We start from the raw sequence: 20,818 nt of genomic DNA on the forward strand, positions 1-20,818 counted from the left end.
CCTGAATTTCCTACAAAGAAATAAAAAGTGGCATCTGTTAATCATGAAAGGTTTATGGTCTGAATTTCTTAGAACAAAACAGAGCAGTCACTATAGCTGTGGCTCAAGTCCTTGGCACTTTTGCCCCAGTAATTGTTTCAAATCATTCTTATTTTTTTCATGATGCTTTCCATCTCTTCAGACGCCCAGCACCTGTCACCTGTAAAACATCTAGAGGGAAACACGTGATGTGTAATGTAGTGAGAAAACACTGGGCTCTCTACATGAGACCTGGATTCTCCTCCTGATTTCAGCTGCATACAACTCTGCCATGTCATCTCAGTGTTCCTTGATTTCAAGTCCTCCTTTGTGTTCGTGAGGTTACAAATTGTAATTCTCAGATGTATCTCAAAAGCTGAGAGGTGTCCCACAGGGGATAGAGCTATTCTTTTTTCTGTGAGAATTTACATTTGAATTCTTAGGTCTAACTGTGGAAAGAAAGACACATCAGTAAATCTATCACAAGCAGGCAGTTTAGGGAAATGGACATAAGTCCTTGGCAACACATTGTCCCTTTTACCTACCAAAATGCATATGCTATTCAAGTGTGTTTACTCACTGTGCCTACCACAGTGCCTGGCAGGATGTCTGCAGTGTCTGAAACCTGTTAGATGATGAGTAAATGTTTTCCAAATTGTCGTTCTTCGTGGGTAGGAGTACACCTTCTTCGCCAGATTATAAACCTGGAGGAATTCAAGTGTTCTTGTCCTCCAGCTCTGTTTATCACTACTTTTTATGAAAAATATAAATGAACCTTTGAAAGGAAGCTGCATTCCACTTTAATAATTTCTGACACACTTTATGGGGTAAGTATGAAAATATTAATTGCCTCTAGAAAAGAGTATATTACTGGGCCATTTTACTTTCAGGATAATTACAATATTTATTAATGAATATTTTTCATTCTTCAAAATCCTGTTCCACATACAATTTAACATAGTTACAGTCAGTAAATTTACAGCTTCAGTAGATGTATAAAAAACTGTGACATAGGTGTGCAATAACATAAGATCTATCAAGCAAAGAAAATCATTATTTTCAAAGTTTTAAAAATAGAGCTTTGATGTGAAAAATAGAAAGAAATACTCTACTGGATGAGGTAAAGTACTATGCATATATACCCAAACACATATAAAATCTGTTAGTATAAGTAATTGTTAATATTACAAGTTCATTCATTCAACAAATATTTATTGGATATGACTATGTATAGTAATGTATATGTGTTTACATAGAGTCATAAAAAGTGTGCCTGTTAAATGTCTTTGTAACCCCTTCCCTGACATTTCATTACCAAATAGCAGCAAGGCATCCATCCCTGATACAAATCACCCTCCCACTCCATTATGTTTCTGCTACAGGCATTCCCCTGCCTTCTTCTCCCATCTTCCCATAGCATCCATCGTCAATCATTCTTGGCTACAGGATACTGCATTTCTAATAGGATGAGGAAAGTTGAGACACAAATTTTCCAAAGAAAAGAGAAAACATAAGCATAATAGTAATAAAAAAATATTCCTTTTTCCAAGATGAAAATTCTGTACATGTGCAAAAACAAAGTACAACAGCTTCATTGCATTTCCTTATTCTGAGGTGGAGTTTCTCAGCAGATCATAAAAAGTATAGTGAATAGAAAGTAAGAACTAGACATAATTAATAAAAGTTATTCAGACATAACTGTGAAAAAATAGAAATTATTTTGTCTTTTTTTTTTTTTACTCCAAAATACTCTTTCTAGAAATCACCTAATGGGCAATATTTTTAAAACAGAAAAATTAAATGTTCAAATATGTTCAACACCGTTATTAAAAGCTGTGGAAAATTTAGAAACCACACAGAAGGCTCAACATTGGGGAAGTGGATAACTAAAATATATTACATATTTTTGAATAACGTGTTGTTTTAACAGAGGTGCTAAATATATATCAGTAAGAAAAAGTCTGAAATATTTTTACTTCTAAATTGATAGCTCTGTAGTTGAACCTATTTTTCTTGATGATTGACATGCTTAAAAGAGATTTAAATCTTAGACTGGTGGGGGTGAGAGGTGACTTTATGATTTGTAAAATCCGTTTAAACCTGATGTTCTATGACTGTATGATTTCCTGGCGGGACGGGGGCAGGTGGGGGGGAATCTCACCCACGAGCTTGTCTGGCGTAGGTCTACAGCCAGGGCCGCAGGTAGCTGTCAGTGCACCAAGAAAGAAGTCAATTTCAATATTAAAAGCGTCAACTAATTCAGATACAGTAAGCGGGTTTTTGAGACATAAACAGTACCTGTGAAGAAGACCTTTCTCTTGAGCCTTAAAAGTGCTACCACATATCCTGTTTGGCAGCAAAGTCTATGAAGTTACTTATCTGTGGCTAATTAAACCCAAGGGATATTTCGCCATCATTACCAGGTCTTGCCAACAAACCAATTATCTCAAGTAAGGTAACTGAACATCAGAGAAGAACTTTTACAACATACATCTTTGTGAACTTCATCCTGATGTCTACATGAGAACAAAACATGATGAGAGGAAAAAAAAAAAAAAGTTGACTGTATATGAACTTAGATATTTGATAGTAAATGAGCTTAAATATGGAGTCTACATATTTAATATTACATATATAAACAGTTAGTTGGGTAACTATTTTTTTTTATTTTTCACTATGATATTTTATTTTTTAATTGATGTTAAATTTGATGTTAAATTGATTTAAATTTAATTGATGTTTAATTACTATTCATATTCATGAAAATAATTTTTCAAAGGGGAATTTCTTAGATCTATACCAGGAAAGTCTGTTCCCAGAATACAAATCCGAGGACAGAATAGTTCAAAATCCTGAAAAGACAGCAGATTCTCAAACTTGAAAGGTAAAACAGAATGAAAGCAGGAGGGATTATATATGGATCATATCACTATTGATCAGAAACTAGTTGAGGTGTACTTTGACCTTTGATAGACTCAGGGACTAATTTCACAGCAACCAGGTACCTGCCAAAGTGTTCTCTTGGCAGCTTTCTGCACTTGGATAGGTGCAAGAACATGTTCTCAAAACAACAAAGCACTCAAGACTAGAGTTTATATATCTCGTTGTTTTTCAGTCAATAAGTCATGTCTCATTCTTTGCGACCCCATGAACTGCAGCACACCAGGCTTCCCAATCCTTCAATATCTCCCAGAGGTTGCTCTAACTCATGTCCATTGCTTCAGTGATATCATCCAACCATCTCATCCTGTCACCCAGAGGCAACATGTCTTAATCCAATCCTAAGACACTTTTATACCAGGAGGGTATTTTTTTATGTTATCTATCAGAAATAGAAAAGTTTAGGGGAATGAGATAATTTTACTTCTAACAGGAGTATAAGCAAATATAACAATATTTATAACAAATTATTGGCATGGGAAGAATCACGGAACTTTGAAACAGCTTCCAAATCACCTAAGTACTTTTAGAAATTTAAAGGTTATGGAATAAAATGACGGCATAGTGAGAATTAAAACCCACATCTCCTGATCTTAAAGCTAGTGTCCTAGATTTCTTTCTGATTAAAAGATCTGAAGCACTTTTTTTTAATTTCTTCCACTGAGAAATAAAGGAAACTTTATTCAATGTGTGTCAGGTATGTGGAGGCATTAATATTGCTAAGTACACAAGATGAATCCAATTACAATTGAGAAAAGGATGAAAGCATATTTTAGGACTTGGGGTGGCAAAGAGTCAGACATGACTGAGTGACTTCACTTTCACTTTTCACTTTTATGCATTGGAGAAGGAAATGGCAACCCACTCCAGTGTTCTTGCCTGGAGAATCCCAGGGATGGGGTCGCACAGAGTCAGACACGACGGGAAGTGACTTAGCAGTAGCAGCAGCAGTATCTATGCTGTAAGTTGAGTTCTAACAGGAAACATGTGATTCTAGAGCCTTAAATATGATGCTTATAATACTGTATCTGATCCCCAAGACTGATATAGAGCAATTGCGAAGAGAAAGACAACTTTTACTTAATCATTTAAGTCAAGAACATACAGCTTATAGAGAATCAGATTAGCATTAATTATATAAAGGAAAATAATCTGTTTCCAAAATGTTAAACATTCATTGTGCTAAAAAAAACTTGTACCCAGACATTTTACTTTAATGCAGGCAGACTCTGGGGCCTTAAGTGATATGAATGATTTAATCATGCATTTCAATCATTGGAGGAGGCCAAGTGATCCAGATACAGAGACTGGGGTTGAACAATTTAATTTTTCAGTTCAAAATTTGATCAGAATATACAAAACCAACCATATGGCACAATCATAGTATATGTTAACAAATTTCATTTTTCACAGATTTGAAAATGCAGCTATGATCATGTCTGTGAAATTTTAAATTAATTTTTTGTCAGATTCCACTATAGAATCTTAACACAGTTTGATTACATCTGTAAGAGATTGAAGCTATGCAATTCTCTTGGCGTTTAAGATCTATAAACTATTCCACTAGGATAAGGATTAGTTCATATAGCTGTTTCAGGAAAAAGTAGTTTAAGTAACTCAAAGAAAATTATTTTTTAGTTGTAATCACTGATATTGAAAATATTCTTTGATTCTCTAAAAAAAAAAAAAAAAGAATATCATGTCCTACACAACCTCTTCCAATTAAGGTCACATTTTTACTCCAAAGTTTCCTCATGGCATTTTTCATCTCTGCATTTCTCAGGGTGTAGATTAAGGGGTTCAACATGGGAGTTATGAAAGTTAAAACCACAGTCACAGTCAGAGGGATTGGGTAGAGAGGGAGGGGGGATCGGGATGGGGAATACATGTAAATCCATGACTGATTCATGTCAATGTATGACAAAACCCACTACAATACTGTAAAGTAATTAGCCTCCAACTAATAAAAATAAATAAATAAATGAAAAAAAAAAAAAAAAACCCACACAGTCATGGATTTATCAATGGGTAGGGCTGAATTAGCCCTGGCATACAGGAAGATACAGGGAACAAAGAATAAAATGACCACCATCATATGGGATGCACAACTGTAGGAGGCTTTGTGATTCCCTTCCAAACTATGAGTCTTCAGGGATTGTAATATGACCCCATAGGACACTAAGAGAATGAAGAAGACAACAGTGCAAATTGCCCCTCCATTAGCTATCATAGGGAGTCCAATGAGATGTGTGTTGCTGCAAGAAAGTTTCAGTAAAGGGTACGTGTCACAGACAAAGTTGTCAATTACACTGGGACCACAGAAAAGGAAATGATAAATAAAAAGCAATTGAACCAGTAAGTGCAGAAAGCCTCCAGTCCAGGCCACCAGCAGCATGAGGACACATACCCTCCAATTCATGATGATCAAATAATGAAGAGGTTTGCAGATGGCTACATATCGGTCATAGGCCATCACCACCAGGAGAATGACTTAAGCACCAGCAGTTAAATTATCTATAAAGACTTGAGTCATACAAGACTGGAAGGAAATAGTCTTTTTCTCATGAAGCAAGTCAGTGATCATTTTGGGAGCAATGGTGGTCGAATAGACACCATCTATAAATGATAAATAAGCCAGGAAAAAATACATGGGGGAACCAAGTGACCTGCTGGCTGCGATGGGCACCATGATAAGCAGATTGCCCAATATTGTTGCAATGTAGATGAGTAAGAATAGGACAAATAGAACTTTTTGCATCTCAAGATTTTGTGTGAGCCCCAGGAGGACAAACTCCGTCACATTGTTCCTATTTTCCATGTGTTCTTCAAAGCTGTGGATGGAGAGTCAGAGGCTGCAAACAAATGGCCAGTAATGACTTTCAGAGGATTGCAAGCTTTGTGTCAAATACGTGATACCTTACTCACATGTGTTGGCTCCATGAGATCTCACACATAGAAATTCTAGAATATCAGAATTGGACTCTTTTCCCACAAGTACTTCATTCATTTTATCAAATTCCTTGCTTCAACTATAGTGGTGAGACTTCAGTATTCTAACTGGGAAGTATATATGAGTGGGTGTTAGTTGATGTACCAAATGACAAGAAAGTTGCTCTCTCCAGAATACCCCCCACAAAGATCAATTTTTTTTAATTTATATATCATTTCTTTCCTTTCTTTCTTTTCTTTCTCTTTTTTTTTTTTTTTTGAGAGCAAATTTGGCATTCTGAAATATACCATGAAAACAATCACATCCCTAATAGCTTTATTTACATATTTACATAAAGTAATACCTAGGCATGGGGCATGAAATTGTAAACCGATGCTTAAATAGCATCCTTTCTGAGTTGCTATGAGCTCCAAAATCATTCAGTCACCCTCTACAGTGAAAAAACCAGGCACATCATAAGTGCTCAATAAATGCTTATAAGATTCCACTTAATTACAATGAATTTCAAAACACATAAGCAAGCATATGAGAACAGATAAATGTATGAACTTCTTCCCATCCAAAAATCCCATGTCTCCTGTTTCTCTTGAATTGGCAAGTGGATATTTTACCACTGAGCCACCTAGGAAGCTCCCCCCGCCCTGCCCCGGCCCTGCCAAAGACACACTAAATAGACATTTGTTATAGTCTAGGTTATTGGAGGAAAACAATAAATACAAATCTATGTTAATTAGCACTACATAGACATGTTTCTTGATTTACAAAACTGTTTAGATTTGATTATTGCTAGCCATAGCTCAATTCAGAATGCCAAAATAAAAATTTTAGGCAGAATCTTAGTATAGTAGAAAGAATTCCATGTCAAAAATCTAGAGCTATTATTTGATTTTGCTCAGGTATTTTAGGAAAACTCATACTTTTCTTGGAAAGATGATAGTATTTCCAGATGCTGTGAATTTCTGAATTTTTGTCATTGCGGCCTTTATCCTAAATGACATGCTAACACTTTTGCTGGTAGATCATCTTTATATTAACCAGAGTTAATTAGTGTGTATTAAAGGTTATTTAACTATTACAGTAATCAATAAATTAAACTCATTATTTGGTTCATATTGTAAGTTCTTGGTTTTCTAAGTCTATGTGGAAAACAGGGCAATCCTTCTCACTTGAGGAAAATAAATCCATGGCCAGTTTTACATGTAATGTGTGTAACTTCATTTTGGCAAAATTATTTTAAATGTGCTCCATCTCAGTGTCTATTTTACAGACTGTCATTTGTGAAAGGTGGAATATTGTTCTCTTTTTGTGCATTTGGCAATTCAATTTATGCTCAGATATCAGAGGGTAAATAAAGTGTGGAAGAGAGAAAATAAGAGATGACTGAGAAAAGGTAGATACAAAACAGCAAAGGCTAGAAACTAAATAAAAAAATGCTTTGAAATAAATCAACAGTTTGGGTTGGGGGTACTGAATGAAAAGGGAGTGGAGGATTTCCTGAACTGTCAAGCTAGAGATGGATGGGAGGGTAACTCAGAATCAGCATCAGGATTTGCCTGTCAGAATCTTTATACTTCCAGATCAAATAAAGAAAAGAAAAGAAAATTATGGAACACATGTAAATAAATCCATGGCTGATTCATGTCAATGTATGGCAAAAACCACTACAATATTGTAAAGTAATTAGCTTCCAACTAATAAAAATAAATGTAAAAAAGAAAAGAAAAGAAAATTCTGAACATATGTGAATTGAAGAAACCAGTTGCCTCAGAGTTCCATCTTCAAGGTACTGGCTGTTGATTGTATACATACATAGTTAAATATCTCCACTGACAATGACATAGCAACATATTCATTTGTAATGGAAAAATAAATACTCACGGTTCTTAGAAGTTGTCCTGTGTTCAAGAGGTAACTTCGGGTAGGAGAGGCTAACCCTTTGATCTGCTGAGCACTTAAAACTTATGTGTTTATAGCTAGTTTTATGCTGTCATCTGTTGAGTTTGTTGGAACAATAAGCATGTCTTAATAACTGTTTCTCTGGAATCAGTTATTTTATGATCTCCCCTTTATGAGGTACCTAGAATAGTCAAATTCAATGAGATGGAAAGTACAACAGGGACTGGAGGGATGAGGAGACAGGGAGTTACTTTTTAACACATAGAGTTTCAGTTTGAGATGATGAAAAAATTCTGTTAGATGGAGTGTGTTCTTGTATATTTTACCACAACTAAAAAAAATATATGAAAAGGAGTTAAATATCTACACAGAACAAGAACATTAAAAATACCATGTACAAGGTAACAACTTTTAAAGAACTATCATAATCTTTGGGTTTCCCTCAGAGCTCAGAACCTGTAATACAGGAGACCCTGGTTCAATTCCTGGGTTGGGAAGATCTGCTGGAAAAGGAATAGGCTACCCACTCCGGTAGCTTGGGCTTCCTTTGTGGCTCAGCTGGTAAAGAATCTGCCTGCAATGTTGGAGACCTGGGTTCAATCCCTTGGTTGGAAAGAGCCCATCAGAGGAAAAACAAGCAAACAAAAACTCAACACAAATCTCACCCTATACAAAGCTTACACAAACAACTGGACCAAACTCAGGAGGGGAGAAACCAAAAGGAAGAAAGAATTCAACCTTGAAACCTGGGAAAAGGAGACCTCAAACACAATGTTTAAAAAAAAAAAAAAGTAAAAATAAAAAGGCAGAGAAATACTACACAAATGAAAGAACAAACTAGAAACATAGAAGTTCAAATAAATGAAGAGGAAATAGGCATACCTGAAAAAGAATTCAGAATAATGATAGTAAAAATGATCAAAAACCTTGAAAACAAAATGGAGAAAATGCAAGAATCAATTAACAAAGACCTAGAAGAATGAAAGGATAAAGAATAAATATACAGTGACAAAACAACACAATTACTGAAATTAAGAGCAGAATATCTGAAGTAGAAAAACAAATCAGTGAGCTGGAAGATAAAATGATGGAAATAACTTTTGAAGAGCAGAATAAAGTAAAAAGAATGAAAAGAACAGAGGATAGTCTCAGAGACCTCTGGGATGATATCAAACACACCAACTTTCGAATTATAGGAGTCCCAGAAGACAAAGAGAAAAAGAAAGGGTATGAGAAAATGTTTGAAGAGATTATAGTTGAAAATTTCCCCAACATGTAAAAGGAAATAGTCAATCAAGTCCAAGAGGCACAGAGCCCCATACAGGATAAACCCAAGGAGAAACATGCCAAGACACATACTAATCAAACTAACAAATAATAAACACAAAGAAAGAAGATGAAAAGCAGCAAGCAAGAAGCAACAAGTAACACACAAGGGAAACCCCATATGCTCAGCAGCTGATCTTTCAGCAGAGACTCTGTAGGCCAGAAGGGAATGGCAGGATATATTTAAAGTACTGAAAGGGCAAACAATCTATAACCAAGAGTACCGTAACTGGCAAGGATCTCATTCAAAATTGATGGAGAAATAAAAAAGGTTTTCAGACAAGCAAAAGTTAAGAGAATTCAGTACCACCAAACCAGCTTTACAACAAATGTTAAATGGACTTATATAATCAATAAATACAAGAGAAGAAAAAAGATTTACAAAATCAGCTCCAAACAATTAAGAAAATGGCAATGGGAACATGTATATCAAGAATTTCTTTAAATGTAAATGTATTAAATGCTCCAACCAAAAGACACACACTGGCTGAATGGATAAAATAAACAAGACCCATATATATGCTGTCTACAAGAAACCCACTTCAGACCTCAAGACACATATAAACTGAAAGTGAGAGGATAGAAAAATGTATTCCATGCAAATGAGAAGCAAAAGAAAGCTGGAGTAGCAACCCTCATATCGGACAAATAGACCTTAAAATAAAGAAGATTACAAGAGATAAGGAAGGACACTACATAATGATCAGTGGATCAATCCAAGGGGAAGATTTAACAACTGTAAATATCTATGCACCCAACATAGGAGTACCTCAATACATAAGACAAACACCAACAGACATAAAAGGAGAAATTGACAGCAACACAATAGTAGACAACTTTAACACCCCATTCACACCAATGGACAGATCATCAAAACAGAAAATACATAAGGAAACACAAGTCTTAAATGATACATTAGATGAGATAGATCTCATTGATGTCTTCAGGACATTCCATCTAAATGCAGAAGAATACACCTTCTTCTCAAGTGCACATGAAACTTTCTCCAGGAGAGACCACATCTTGTGGTCACAGATCAAACCTCAGTAAATTTAAGAAAATCGAAATCATATCAAGCATCTTCTCTGACCAGAACGCTATGAGACTAGATATCAATTACAAGAGAAAAAAAAATGTAAAAAAAAAAAAAAAACACGTGGAGATTAAACAATATGTTTCTAAATAACCAACAGATTACTCAAGAAATCAAAAGGAAAATCAAAAAAATCTAGAAACAAATGACAATGAAAACATGGCAACTCCAAACCTATGGAATACAGAAAAAGCAGTTCTAAGAGGGAAGTTTATAGCAATACAATCCTACCTCAAGAAACAAGAAAAACATGGGATAGACGACCTAACTTTACACCTAAAACAACTGAAAAAAGAAGAATAACAACAACAACAAAATTAGTAGAAGGAAAGAAATCATAAAGGTCTGAACAGAAATAAATGAAAAAGAAATGAGAGAAACAATAGCAAAGATTAATAAAACTAGAAGCTGGTTCTTTGAGAAGATAAACAAAATTAACAAACCTTTAGTCAGACTCATCAAGAAAAAAAGAAGAATCAAATCAACAAAATTTGAAATGAAAAAGGAGAGGCTGCAACAGACAATGCAGAAATACAAAGGATTATAAGAGACTATTATGAACAACTACATGGCAATAAAATGGATAACCTGGAAGAAAGGGACAGATTTTTAGAAAAGTTAAACCTTCCAAGACTGAACCAGGAAGAAATACAATTATGAACAACCCAATTACAAGCACTGAAATTGAAGCTGTGATCAACCCCACCCCCCCCCCCAAAAAAAAAAAAAAAAAAGCCCAGGACCAGATAGCTTCACAGGAGAATTCTATCAAAGATTTGGAGAAGAGATAATGCCTATCCTTCTAAAACTCTTTCAAAAAGTTTCAGAGGAAGGAACCCTTCCAAAATCATTCTACGAGTCCACCATCACCCTTATACCAAAACCAGACAAAGACAACACAAAAAGAAAACTATAGGCCAATATCACTGATGAACATAGATGCAAAAGTCCTCAACAAAATTTTAGCAAAAATAATTCAGTAACACATCAAAAATCTCATACTCCATGGTCAAGTTAGGTTTATTCCAGGAATGCAAGGATTCGTCAATATACACAAATCAATCAATGTGATACACCATATTAACAAATTGAAAGATAAAAATCATATAATTATCTCAATAGATGCAGAAAAACCCTTTGACAAAGTTCAGCACCATTTATGATTAAAACTCTTCCAAAAAATGGGGCATAGAAAGAAACTACCTCAACACAGTAAAGGCCATATATGACAAGCCTAGAGCAAACTTTATTCTCAATGGTGAAAAACTGAAAGCATTCCTCCTAAGATCAGGAACAAGACAAGGGTGTCCACTTTCACCACTATTATTCAACATAGTTCTAGAAGCCCTGGCTACAGCTATCAGAGGGGAAAAAAAGGAAATAAAAGGTGTCTAAATTGGAAAAGAATAAGTAAAGCTCTGACTGTTTGTAGATGACATGATACTGAAAGGCTGTTGCTGAGCCATTAAAGATGCCATGATTCTTGGCCTCCAGAGGAGAGGAATTCAATCCAGGGCCAGTGATGAGGCTTGATCACTCAGAGCTTTTGTGTAATAAAGTTTTATTAAAGTATAAATGAGACAGAGAAAGCTTCTGACAGAGACATTAGAAGTGGGCAGAAAGAGTGCTCCCCTGCTAGTCTTTAGCCAGATGTTATATAGCTACTAGCAGTCTGCTAATTAGAGAATGGAAATGTCTCAAAACTCAGAGACTGGCACCAGGCCCCTCACAGGCAACATGCATTTTGAGATAATAATGGCATGAGGTGAGTTGTCCTGAGTCATAAAATGACTGACATGAATCTTGAAGAAAAGTAAGTTCCCAAGCAAGTTTCTCATTAACATAGCTTTAACAGAACATTTGCATGAGTACAACGTGCTGGTTTGTCAAGTTGGTTCTGAGTCTTAGGCTGAACTGACTTGAAGACAGAGTCCAGGGTAAATACATAGTTAATTAACATAGCTTGACAAACATTTCCATAAGAAAAAAGCATTGGTTAGCCCAAGGTTTGAGAGAAATTAAGTTTAGGTGGAGCCAGGTATGATCATGGCAATGCAAAACTTTAAGAGAAACCTCTTTTTAAATTTATAGAGAGACTGGGGGAAAAAATCAAACATTGTTTGTTTCCTCCTGCAGCTTAAGAGAGAGAGGAAAAAAAAAAATGTCTGACACTTGCAGCCTATTTCCTCTGTTTGGAGACTCCTGGCTTTTCTGCCTGCTACCCTCTCAGTGTTGTACATAGAAAATCCTAAAGATAGTATCAGAAAATTACTAGAGCTAATCAGTGAATTTAGCAAAGTCACAGGATAGAAAATCAATACACAGAAATCACTTGCATTTCTATATACTGAAAATGAAAAATCAGTACAAGAAATTAAGGAATCACCATTCACCATTGCAACAAATAGAATTAAATATCTAAGAATAAACTTATGTAAGGAGACAAAAGAACTGTACACAGAAAATTATAAGATGCTAAAGAAAGAAATCAAAGATGACATAAACAGATGAACAGATAGTTCATGTTCCTGGGTAGGAATAATCAATATTGTGAAAATGACTATACCACCAAATGCAATCTACAGATTCAATGTGATCCCTATCAAATTACCAATGGCATTTTTCACAGAACTAGACAAAAAAATTTACAGTTCACATGGAAACACAAAAGACCCTGAACAGTCAAAGCAGTCTGAGAAAGAAGAATGGAGCTGGAGGAACCAATCTTTCTGACTTCAGATTACACTATAAAACTACAGTCATCAATATACAGTGTGTATTGTCATCCTGCTTGTTTAACTTATATGCAGAGTACATCATGAGAAACGCTGGGCTGGATGAAGCACAAGTTGCAATCAAGATTGCTGGGAGAAATATAAATAACCTCAGATGACACCACCCTTCTGGCAGAGTGTGAAGAGGAACTAAAAAGCCTCTTGATGAAAGTCAAAGAGGAGAGTGAAAAAGTTGGCTTAAAAAACTCAACATTCAGAAAACTAAGATCATGGCATCTGGTCCCATCATCTCATGGGAAATAGATGGGAAAATAATGGAAGCAGTGTCAGATCTTACTTTTTTGGGCTCCAAAATCACTGCAGATGGTGACTGCAGCCATGAAATTAAAAGACACTTACTCCTTGGAAGGAAAGTTATGACCAACCTAGATAGCATATTAAAAAGCAGAGACATTACTTTGCCAACAAAGGTCCATCTTGTCAAGGCTATGGTTTTTCCAGTGGTCATGTATGGATGTGAGAGTTGGACTGTGAAGAAAGCTGAGCACCGAAAAATTCATACTTTTGAACTGTGGTGTTGGAGAAGACTCTTCAGAGTCCCTTGTACTGCAAGGAGATCCAACCAGTCCATCCTAAAGGAAATCAGTCCTGGGTATTCATTGGAAGGACTAATGCTGAAGCTGAAACTCCAATACTTTGGCCACCTCATGCGAAGAGTTGACTCATTGGAAAAGACCCGGATGCTGGGAGCGATTGGGGGCAGGAGGAGAAGGGGATGACAGAGGATGAGATGGCTGGATGGCATCACTGACTCAAGGAACATGAGTTTGAGTAAACTCCGGGAGGTGGTGATGGACAGGGAGGCCTGGTGTGCTGCGATTCATGGGGTCGCAAAGAGTCAGACACGACTGAGCGACTGAACTGAAGTGAAGATTAAACTGTCTGCCTGGAATGCTGGAGACTGGGGTTTGATCCCTGAGTTGGGAAGAATCCCCTGGAGAAGGAAATGGCAACTACTCTTGCCTGGAGAATCCCATGGAGGGAGGAGCCTGGTAGGCTAGTCCATGGGGTCACAAAGATTGTGACACGACTAAGCAACTTCACTTCACTTCATTAATGATTCTGACACAACTCTCCTGAGACACTTTTTGACACCAAAACTGACAATATTTTCTGGATAATAATGATAAGTCCATAACACAGAGTCATATTTTTTAAAAAATCGGCATTTACTCACTCTCCTTCGCAAAAGAGTCTCTCTGAATTGCTGACTTTGCAAGTCTCTAAAGCTGATGATTTTTCCACCTTTCCAGTTTTAAAAAATCCTGACACTCAAGGACACATAATACCTCAATATAAAGATATTAACTTCTTTCACATACAACAAATGAAAAAGGCTTTAACTTTTTATTGCCCATATTCACCTTTTACTAAAGAGCTTCTAAAACGCTTTGGCATCTTCTAATGGAAACTGTATTCTCTATGACTGGTGGATTTTAGTAAAACCTCTCCTTAAACCAGAATACCTAAGAATGGACAAATAAAGTGATAAATACAGAAAGTGTACAAAGGTTGGTGGAAAGTGAAACCCCCAAAAAAAGTTCTCTGTGTGATACGTTTTATTAAGAGAAAAAGGAAGTATAGCTTATAGATGACTGTTCTATAAATAGACAAAAACAGTGATGAATACAGAAAGTGTAAAAAAGTTGTGAAAAGTGAAACCCCCAAAAAATAGCTCTATGTCTGATACATATTATTAAGAGAAAAATATGATATAATAATTACATATAATATAATATATAATGATTATAATTACATATTTATTATTATAAATATCTAATATACATATTATGTTATATAGTATTATATATGATATAATATATTGTTATATAATATCATTACATATATATTATAATTATATTATGGTTATAAATTTTATTCATTAATTTAAATATAAATGTATAATTATAATATAGTTTACACATATAAATACATCTGATAATTATCAATAAATTAATAATAATCAATAAATCGTTAAATTATATAAATTGTATATTATATGATATAGTATATAATATATAATATTTATATACATTAGATATTTATATTATACTATATATATTCATATATATAATGAATCATATATATATATATATACTCTTTGCCCACAGAGTCCAAAGTCTGTTCTCTCTTTTGCTGTCATATTTATATTTATAATTATAATTATGACAATAAATTATAATTATTACTATAATTAAAATTATTAATAGCTATTATATATTAATATAGTATATAGCATATTATGCATTATATGATATAAGATATATTATAGTATTATATATTTCATTATATATTATATATTATATTATGTGATGTATTATATATTCATATAATTATTAATCATATGATTTATTATAAATATTGATTAATATATAATTATAGTATATATTATACAATTATATAATGTAATATATTATATGATAAATATACAGGTATACTTATATATTACATGGTTATTAATAAATATATACATTTTATATATTATATTTTATATAATAATAATAATGTAATTAAATATAATTAATAATATAAAATTTATAACATAAATAATTCATAACATAAATTAAACATAATAACATAATTATAATAATATGATATTGATAATAATATATAATTATACATAATGATTATATATTATATGTAATTATATATTGTATATATATTATATAATTATTAAAATTTTAGAATTATATCATTATGTATAATGATATAATTATATATTTATATTATAAATGTATAGAATAAATTTTTAAAATAAATTTATATTTATTTATATGTATATAAATGAATATATATACTCTTTATTATATATACTATATATAATATGTTGTACTATATATATTATATGACATATATTATATGTATTATAATATTACATAACATATTATATATAATATATTTGATATCTATCATATTAATGCATATATAGTATATTAATATGAATATTAATGAATATATTAGAATAATATATAATATAATATATAATGTTATTTATTTATATAATTGTATTTGTATTTATATTTAGACTTTATATGTTATATAAATATATTTATGCATACTTGTATTTATACTTCATATAAATATTTATATTTATATATTTTATATTTATATATTTATATTTACATACATATTTATATGCAAATGTATATATTTTATATATTATATATAATGCATGAATAATATAGAGATATATGTTATATGATATATGTTATAAAAATACTTTTATAATAATAGAAAAAACTTAAGGAAGGATGTGAAAGCTTTTTAGGATGAAAACTGAAAAATGCTGCTGAAAGATATTACAGAAGACACATGTTGAGAATAAACATTCATGAATTGAAATAGTGAAGTGTCAATACTACCAAAATGGATGTACCTAGTCAATTCAACCCTTTTTAAAATTCCAAAAATGTTGTTTAAAGCATTAGAAAAATCCATATTGATATTTATGTGAAATCTCAAGAGAATCCAAATAGCCAAACAAAAGGAACAAATTTAAGGGTTTCCTGCTACTGGTTCTAAATCATACTACAGAATGGTGGTAATCAAAGCAGTGTGGGTCTGGCATAAAGACAGACACGTAGGAGGAAGTGGCAAACACGGCAGCTTAGAAAGACCCTGAGCTCACTTCCTCCCATGGGGACACCAAAATTACAACCGTTTGCAGAGAAACTACTGATGACATCAACTTGAAGACTAGCAGAAAGGTTCCTGTACAACAAAAGGGAAGGAATACTCAACAGAAGACACAGAATAGTCAAGACCCTTACTCCCAAGTGGGTGGCCCACAAATGGTACCATAACTGCAATTGCTGAGATTTTACCTAAGAAATCAGGGGTCCAAGATCCACATCTAGCTCCACAGACAATAAGCCCTGCACCAGGATGACTAACCTCCAAAATGTTACAGCACTCTTGATCCAAATGACATATTAAGTTGTGTTTCAATATATTAGCATTAATAACATTTAGAAAACTGAAACAATGCATTTACCTTTTACAAAAGCATCTAGAAATACAAATACTTTAAACTTTGAGAAAAGTCCTGCAGGAAAAATATAAGTCTTTTAAAAACTCCTAAGTAGATATATATCATGTTCAGGAATTAGAAAACTCAATCATGTTAAAAAGCTATTCATTATTAGGCCAAATGTAGACTCAACTCAATCATAATAAAAGCTCTGATCCTGCCCTTTAGAGATGTGGACGATTGTGTTTCCCAGAAATGAACACAACAGTATCTCCCATCCCACGCACTCTTCCACAATGTGACTGCCACTTTACCATCAAACGATGTCATCTATTTCTCCACCACCTCAAGTCTGGACAGGACATGTGATTGCTTTAAGTATCAGAGGATGGTGAAAATGGGAGCAAGCTAGTTTTGGATATAGCTCTTAACTGGCATGACTATCTCCTCAGTAGACTTTCTTCTACTTTCTTCCCCTGGGTTCCCTGAGCCCTGTGTCAAAAGTCTGATGTTCTACTGAAGAGAACTTGCTGACCTGCATCTTAAATGGATAGGGGGAGGAACCACATGGGTCCCTTCGATCCATCACGTCCAAGATACCACGCATGTGAATTAAATTGTCTTGTGTCCAAAGGACATCCCATTATGAGATGAATAACAGAGTGACTTCAGTCCATGCCACCTGAAGCAGAAGAAATATCCAGCCAATATCTGCCTGAATTGCTGGCCCACAAATTTTGAGATAAATAAAATGATTGTTTTAAGTAAAGCAATAAGGTAGAGTTTCATGTGTGTAGCAAAAGATAATCAGAGCAAAAAGGGGAGCCTGGAAATGTAATGCTTCCATACCAGGACACGGATGGCAGCTGGAAGGGCTTTGAAGAGTCTGTTTGTAATTAAAGGCTTTAAGAGTTTGTAATTAAAGGCTTAAAAGGAACTGTTATCTTGTCCTGGAAAAGTTTGACAATACCATCACCTATAGTAACTAGAAAAAATAAGATATACTTGAGTGAATACGTATTTTGATTAAGATAGCCAACTAGAGTATTGAAAGTGCCACTTGCTTCTTTTATCAGTGTATACTGTGAATGGGCTTCCCAGGTGACTCACTCGTTAAAAAAAAAAAAAAAAAAACCACCTGCCAATACAGGAGATCCAGGTTCTTTTCCTAGGTTGGAAACATGCCCTGGAGGAGGAAATGGCAACCCACTCCAGTATTCTTGCCTGAAGAACCCCATGGACAGAGGAGCCTGGAGGGTTCTTGGGGTCGTAAAGAGTGGAACAGGATGGAGCACACATGCACACGGTGATAAATAACGGATAAACAGTGATGCGTCAAAAAAGTCACCGTTAAGTTTTCAAGCAGAATTCAGGAAAATCATTAAAAAAAAAAAGCCTGAACTTACTGTTTCCTGCAAATGAAACTGGTTCACATTCTAAGCAGATCCAAAGAGCAAAACTCTCTCAGAATTAGAAATGGCATAATAATAACTGTGATGTCAATGTTATGGATCTAAGACCCTTTGTTAAGACTTCAGGAAAATTTAAGGTGTGTCTAATAAATCCATGAACTACACAAAAGTATTTCTAATAAGCTTAAGGATTTATCCCACTGCACACAGTTGTTGTTGGTCTGTTGCTAAGTCGTGTCTGACTCTGTGACCCCATGGACTGCAGCACACCAGACTGTCCTTCACTACCTCCCAGAGTTTCTCAATTCGTACACACAGACTTTAATCCAAATCTGAGAAGGGCTATTCTCAAGATATTTGTGTATCTGACCCTTGTTTAATGAAGTAAACTCCAACTTAAAACAAAAGATAGAGAAAAGTTTACAAAACTTTTAAGAGGACTGCAGTAAAAGAAGCACGATAACCTTCCTTTGTGAACAAAATCTATTATGGCTATCTTGCTCTCTCCAAAATAAAGTGTGTGAAGGTATGTGAAAGAAACTGCACAACTATATTTCACAGACCTTCCTTTTTTGTTTCATTTTATATATATATATATATATATATATATATATGTTTTTTCCAGCTTTATTGAGATGCAATTGACATAAAACATTGTATAAGTTTAAGGAATACAACAATGATAATTTGATATACATATATATTGTGAAAAGATTACCACAATAAAGTTAGTTAACATATACATCACCTCACATAATTATAATCTCTGTGTGAGGTGAGAACACTTAACAACTATTCTCTTAGCAATTTTCAGTATATATTGCAATATTGTTAGCTAGTGTCACCATCCAGAAATTCTTCATCTTATAAGTGGAAGTATGTACCATTTAAACAACAGCCAGTTTCCCCTAATCGCTAGCCCTTGGCAATCAACATTCTACTCTCTGCTTCTCAGCTTTGTTTTAAATTCCACCTAAAACTGAAGTCATATAGTATCGTTATTTGTCTTTCTATTTCTGTTTATTTCACTTAGCAAATGCTCTCAAAATCCCTCCATATTGTCAGGAATAACAGGCTTTCCTTCTTTGTATTGCTGAATGATATTCAAATATCTTCATCCATATTTCTTTATTCATTCATTAATGGACACTTGAGTTTTTTCTGTGTCACCTATTCTAAACAATGGTTCAATAAACACTGGAGTATGAATAGCTGTTCAGGTTTTGGATTTCATATAATGGATGTATACACAGAAGTGGGATTCCTGACTCATATGGTAGTTTATTTTTATTTTTTGTGAAACCTCCATAATGTTTTCCATAGTGGTTTAACACATTTATATTCCCACCAGCATTGTAGTAGGGTTCCTTTATCTCTATATTCCACAAACATTTATTAACTTCTATATGTCCATATAGCCATCCCAACAGGTATGAGATTATATATCATTTTTGTTATGGTTTACATTTCCCTGATGATTAGTGACGTGAGCACTTGAGTACCTTCTTATGTTACTATTAGCCATTTCTATGTCTTCTTTGGAAAAATATCTATTCAAAGTTCTTTGTCTATTTTTTTGAATTGGGTTATCTGATATTTGCTGTTGAGTGGTAGAAGTTCCTCATACATTTTAGATATGAACTGCTTATGATAACTTTTTTGCTAGTATTTTTCCCATTCCATAGGTTACCTTTGCATTTCATCATTTTCATTGATGTGAAGGCTTGTCTGGATGAAGTACCTGAGATTAAATTCCTGGATTTTAGACTGATGTGAAGATGGGATGAGACTTAACTGACCTGATAGCTTTTGCCTCCTCCCTCTGGAAACCTTGAGCTGGCATTGTACAAGTCTGACAACCTCACTGGACAGACACTGTCTACATCGCCCTGTATCTACATGGAGAAGAGACCAGAAGGGCTTGGGTTTCCATCCATCTCTGCAAAGGCGCCATTCATATAAGTGAAATCATCTTGGACCTTCCTGAAAGCCTGGACATCAGCTGAATAGCAGAGAGTGACTTCAGTCCATGTCACATGAAACAGAACAATTGTTCATCAAGTCTACCTAAATTCATGTATGTGAACATACAGACCTGTGTATGGTAAATTTTAGCCCTGTGTATAGAAAGATACAGGTCTCTATATGATCAAACATAGCTGTACATGACAAGATACAGTCCTGTATGTCTAGATGGATACAATCTGTGTGTGATCAATAAATATATTTGCATATACTTATACAAATGTGTTCATGTCAGTAGTCAGATACTGATTCATGTGTCTTCAGATCCATATGTTCACATATACACATACATGCAAATGGACAGAGGCCCACATATCATTGATAATGTATGTATGTGTGGTCATACATCTTACAGGGAGTTAGATAAGATCTGAATGTGTGATGGGACACATA

The 20,818-nt window shown here is 34.2% G+C and overlaps 1 pseudogene; it reads right to left on the bottom strand.

Annotated features, from left to right (window-relative positions):
• Positions 1-2,126: 2,126 nt before the first annotated feature.
• LOC122687737 lies at positions 2,127-5,776 on the bottom strand (annotated as a pseudogene).
• Positions 5,777-20,818: the final 15,042 nt, after the last annotated feature.

Source organism: Cervus elaphus, chromosome 32 (genome assembly GCF_910594005.1).
Source record: "Cervus elaphus chromosome 32, mCerEla1.1, whole genome shotgun sequence".
Classification (NCBI taxonomy): domain Eukaryota; kingdom Metazoa; phylum Chordata; class Mammalia; order Artiodactyla; family Cervidae; genus Cervus; species Cervus elaphus.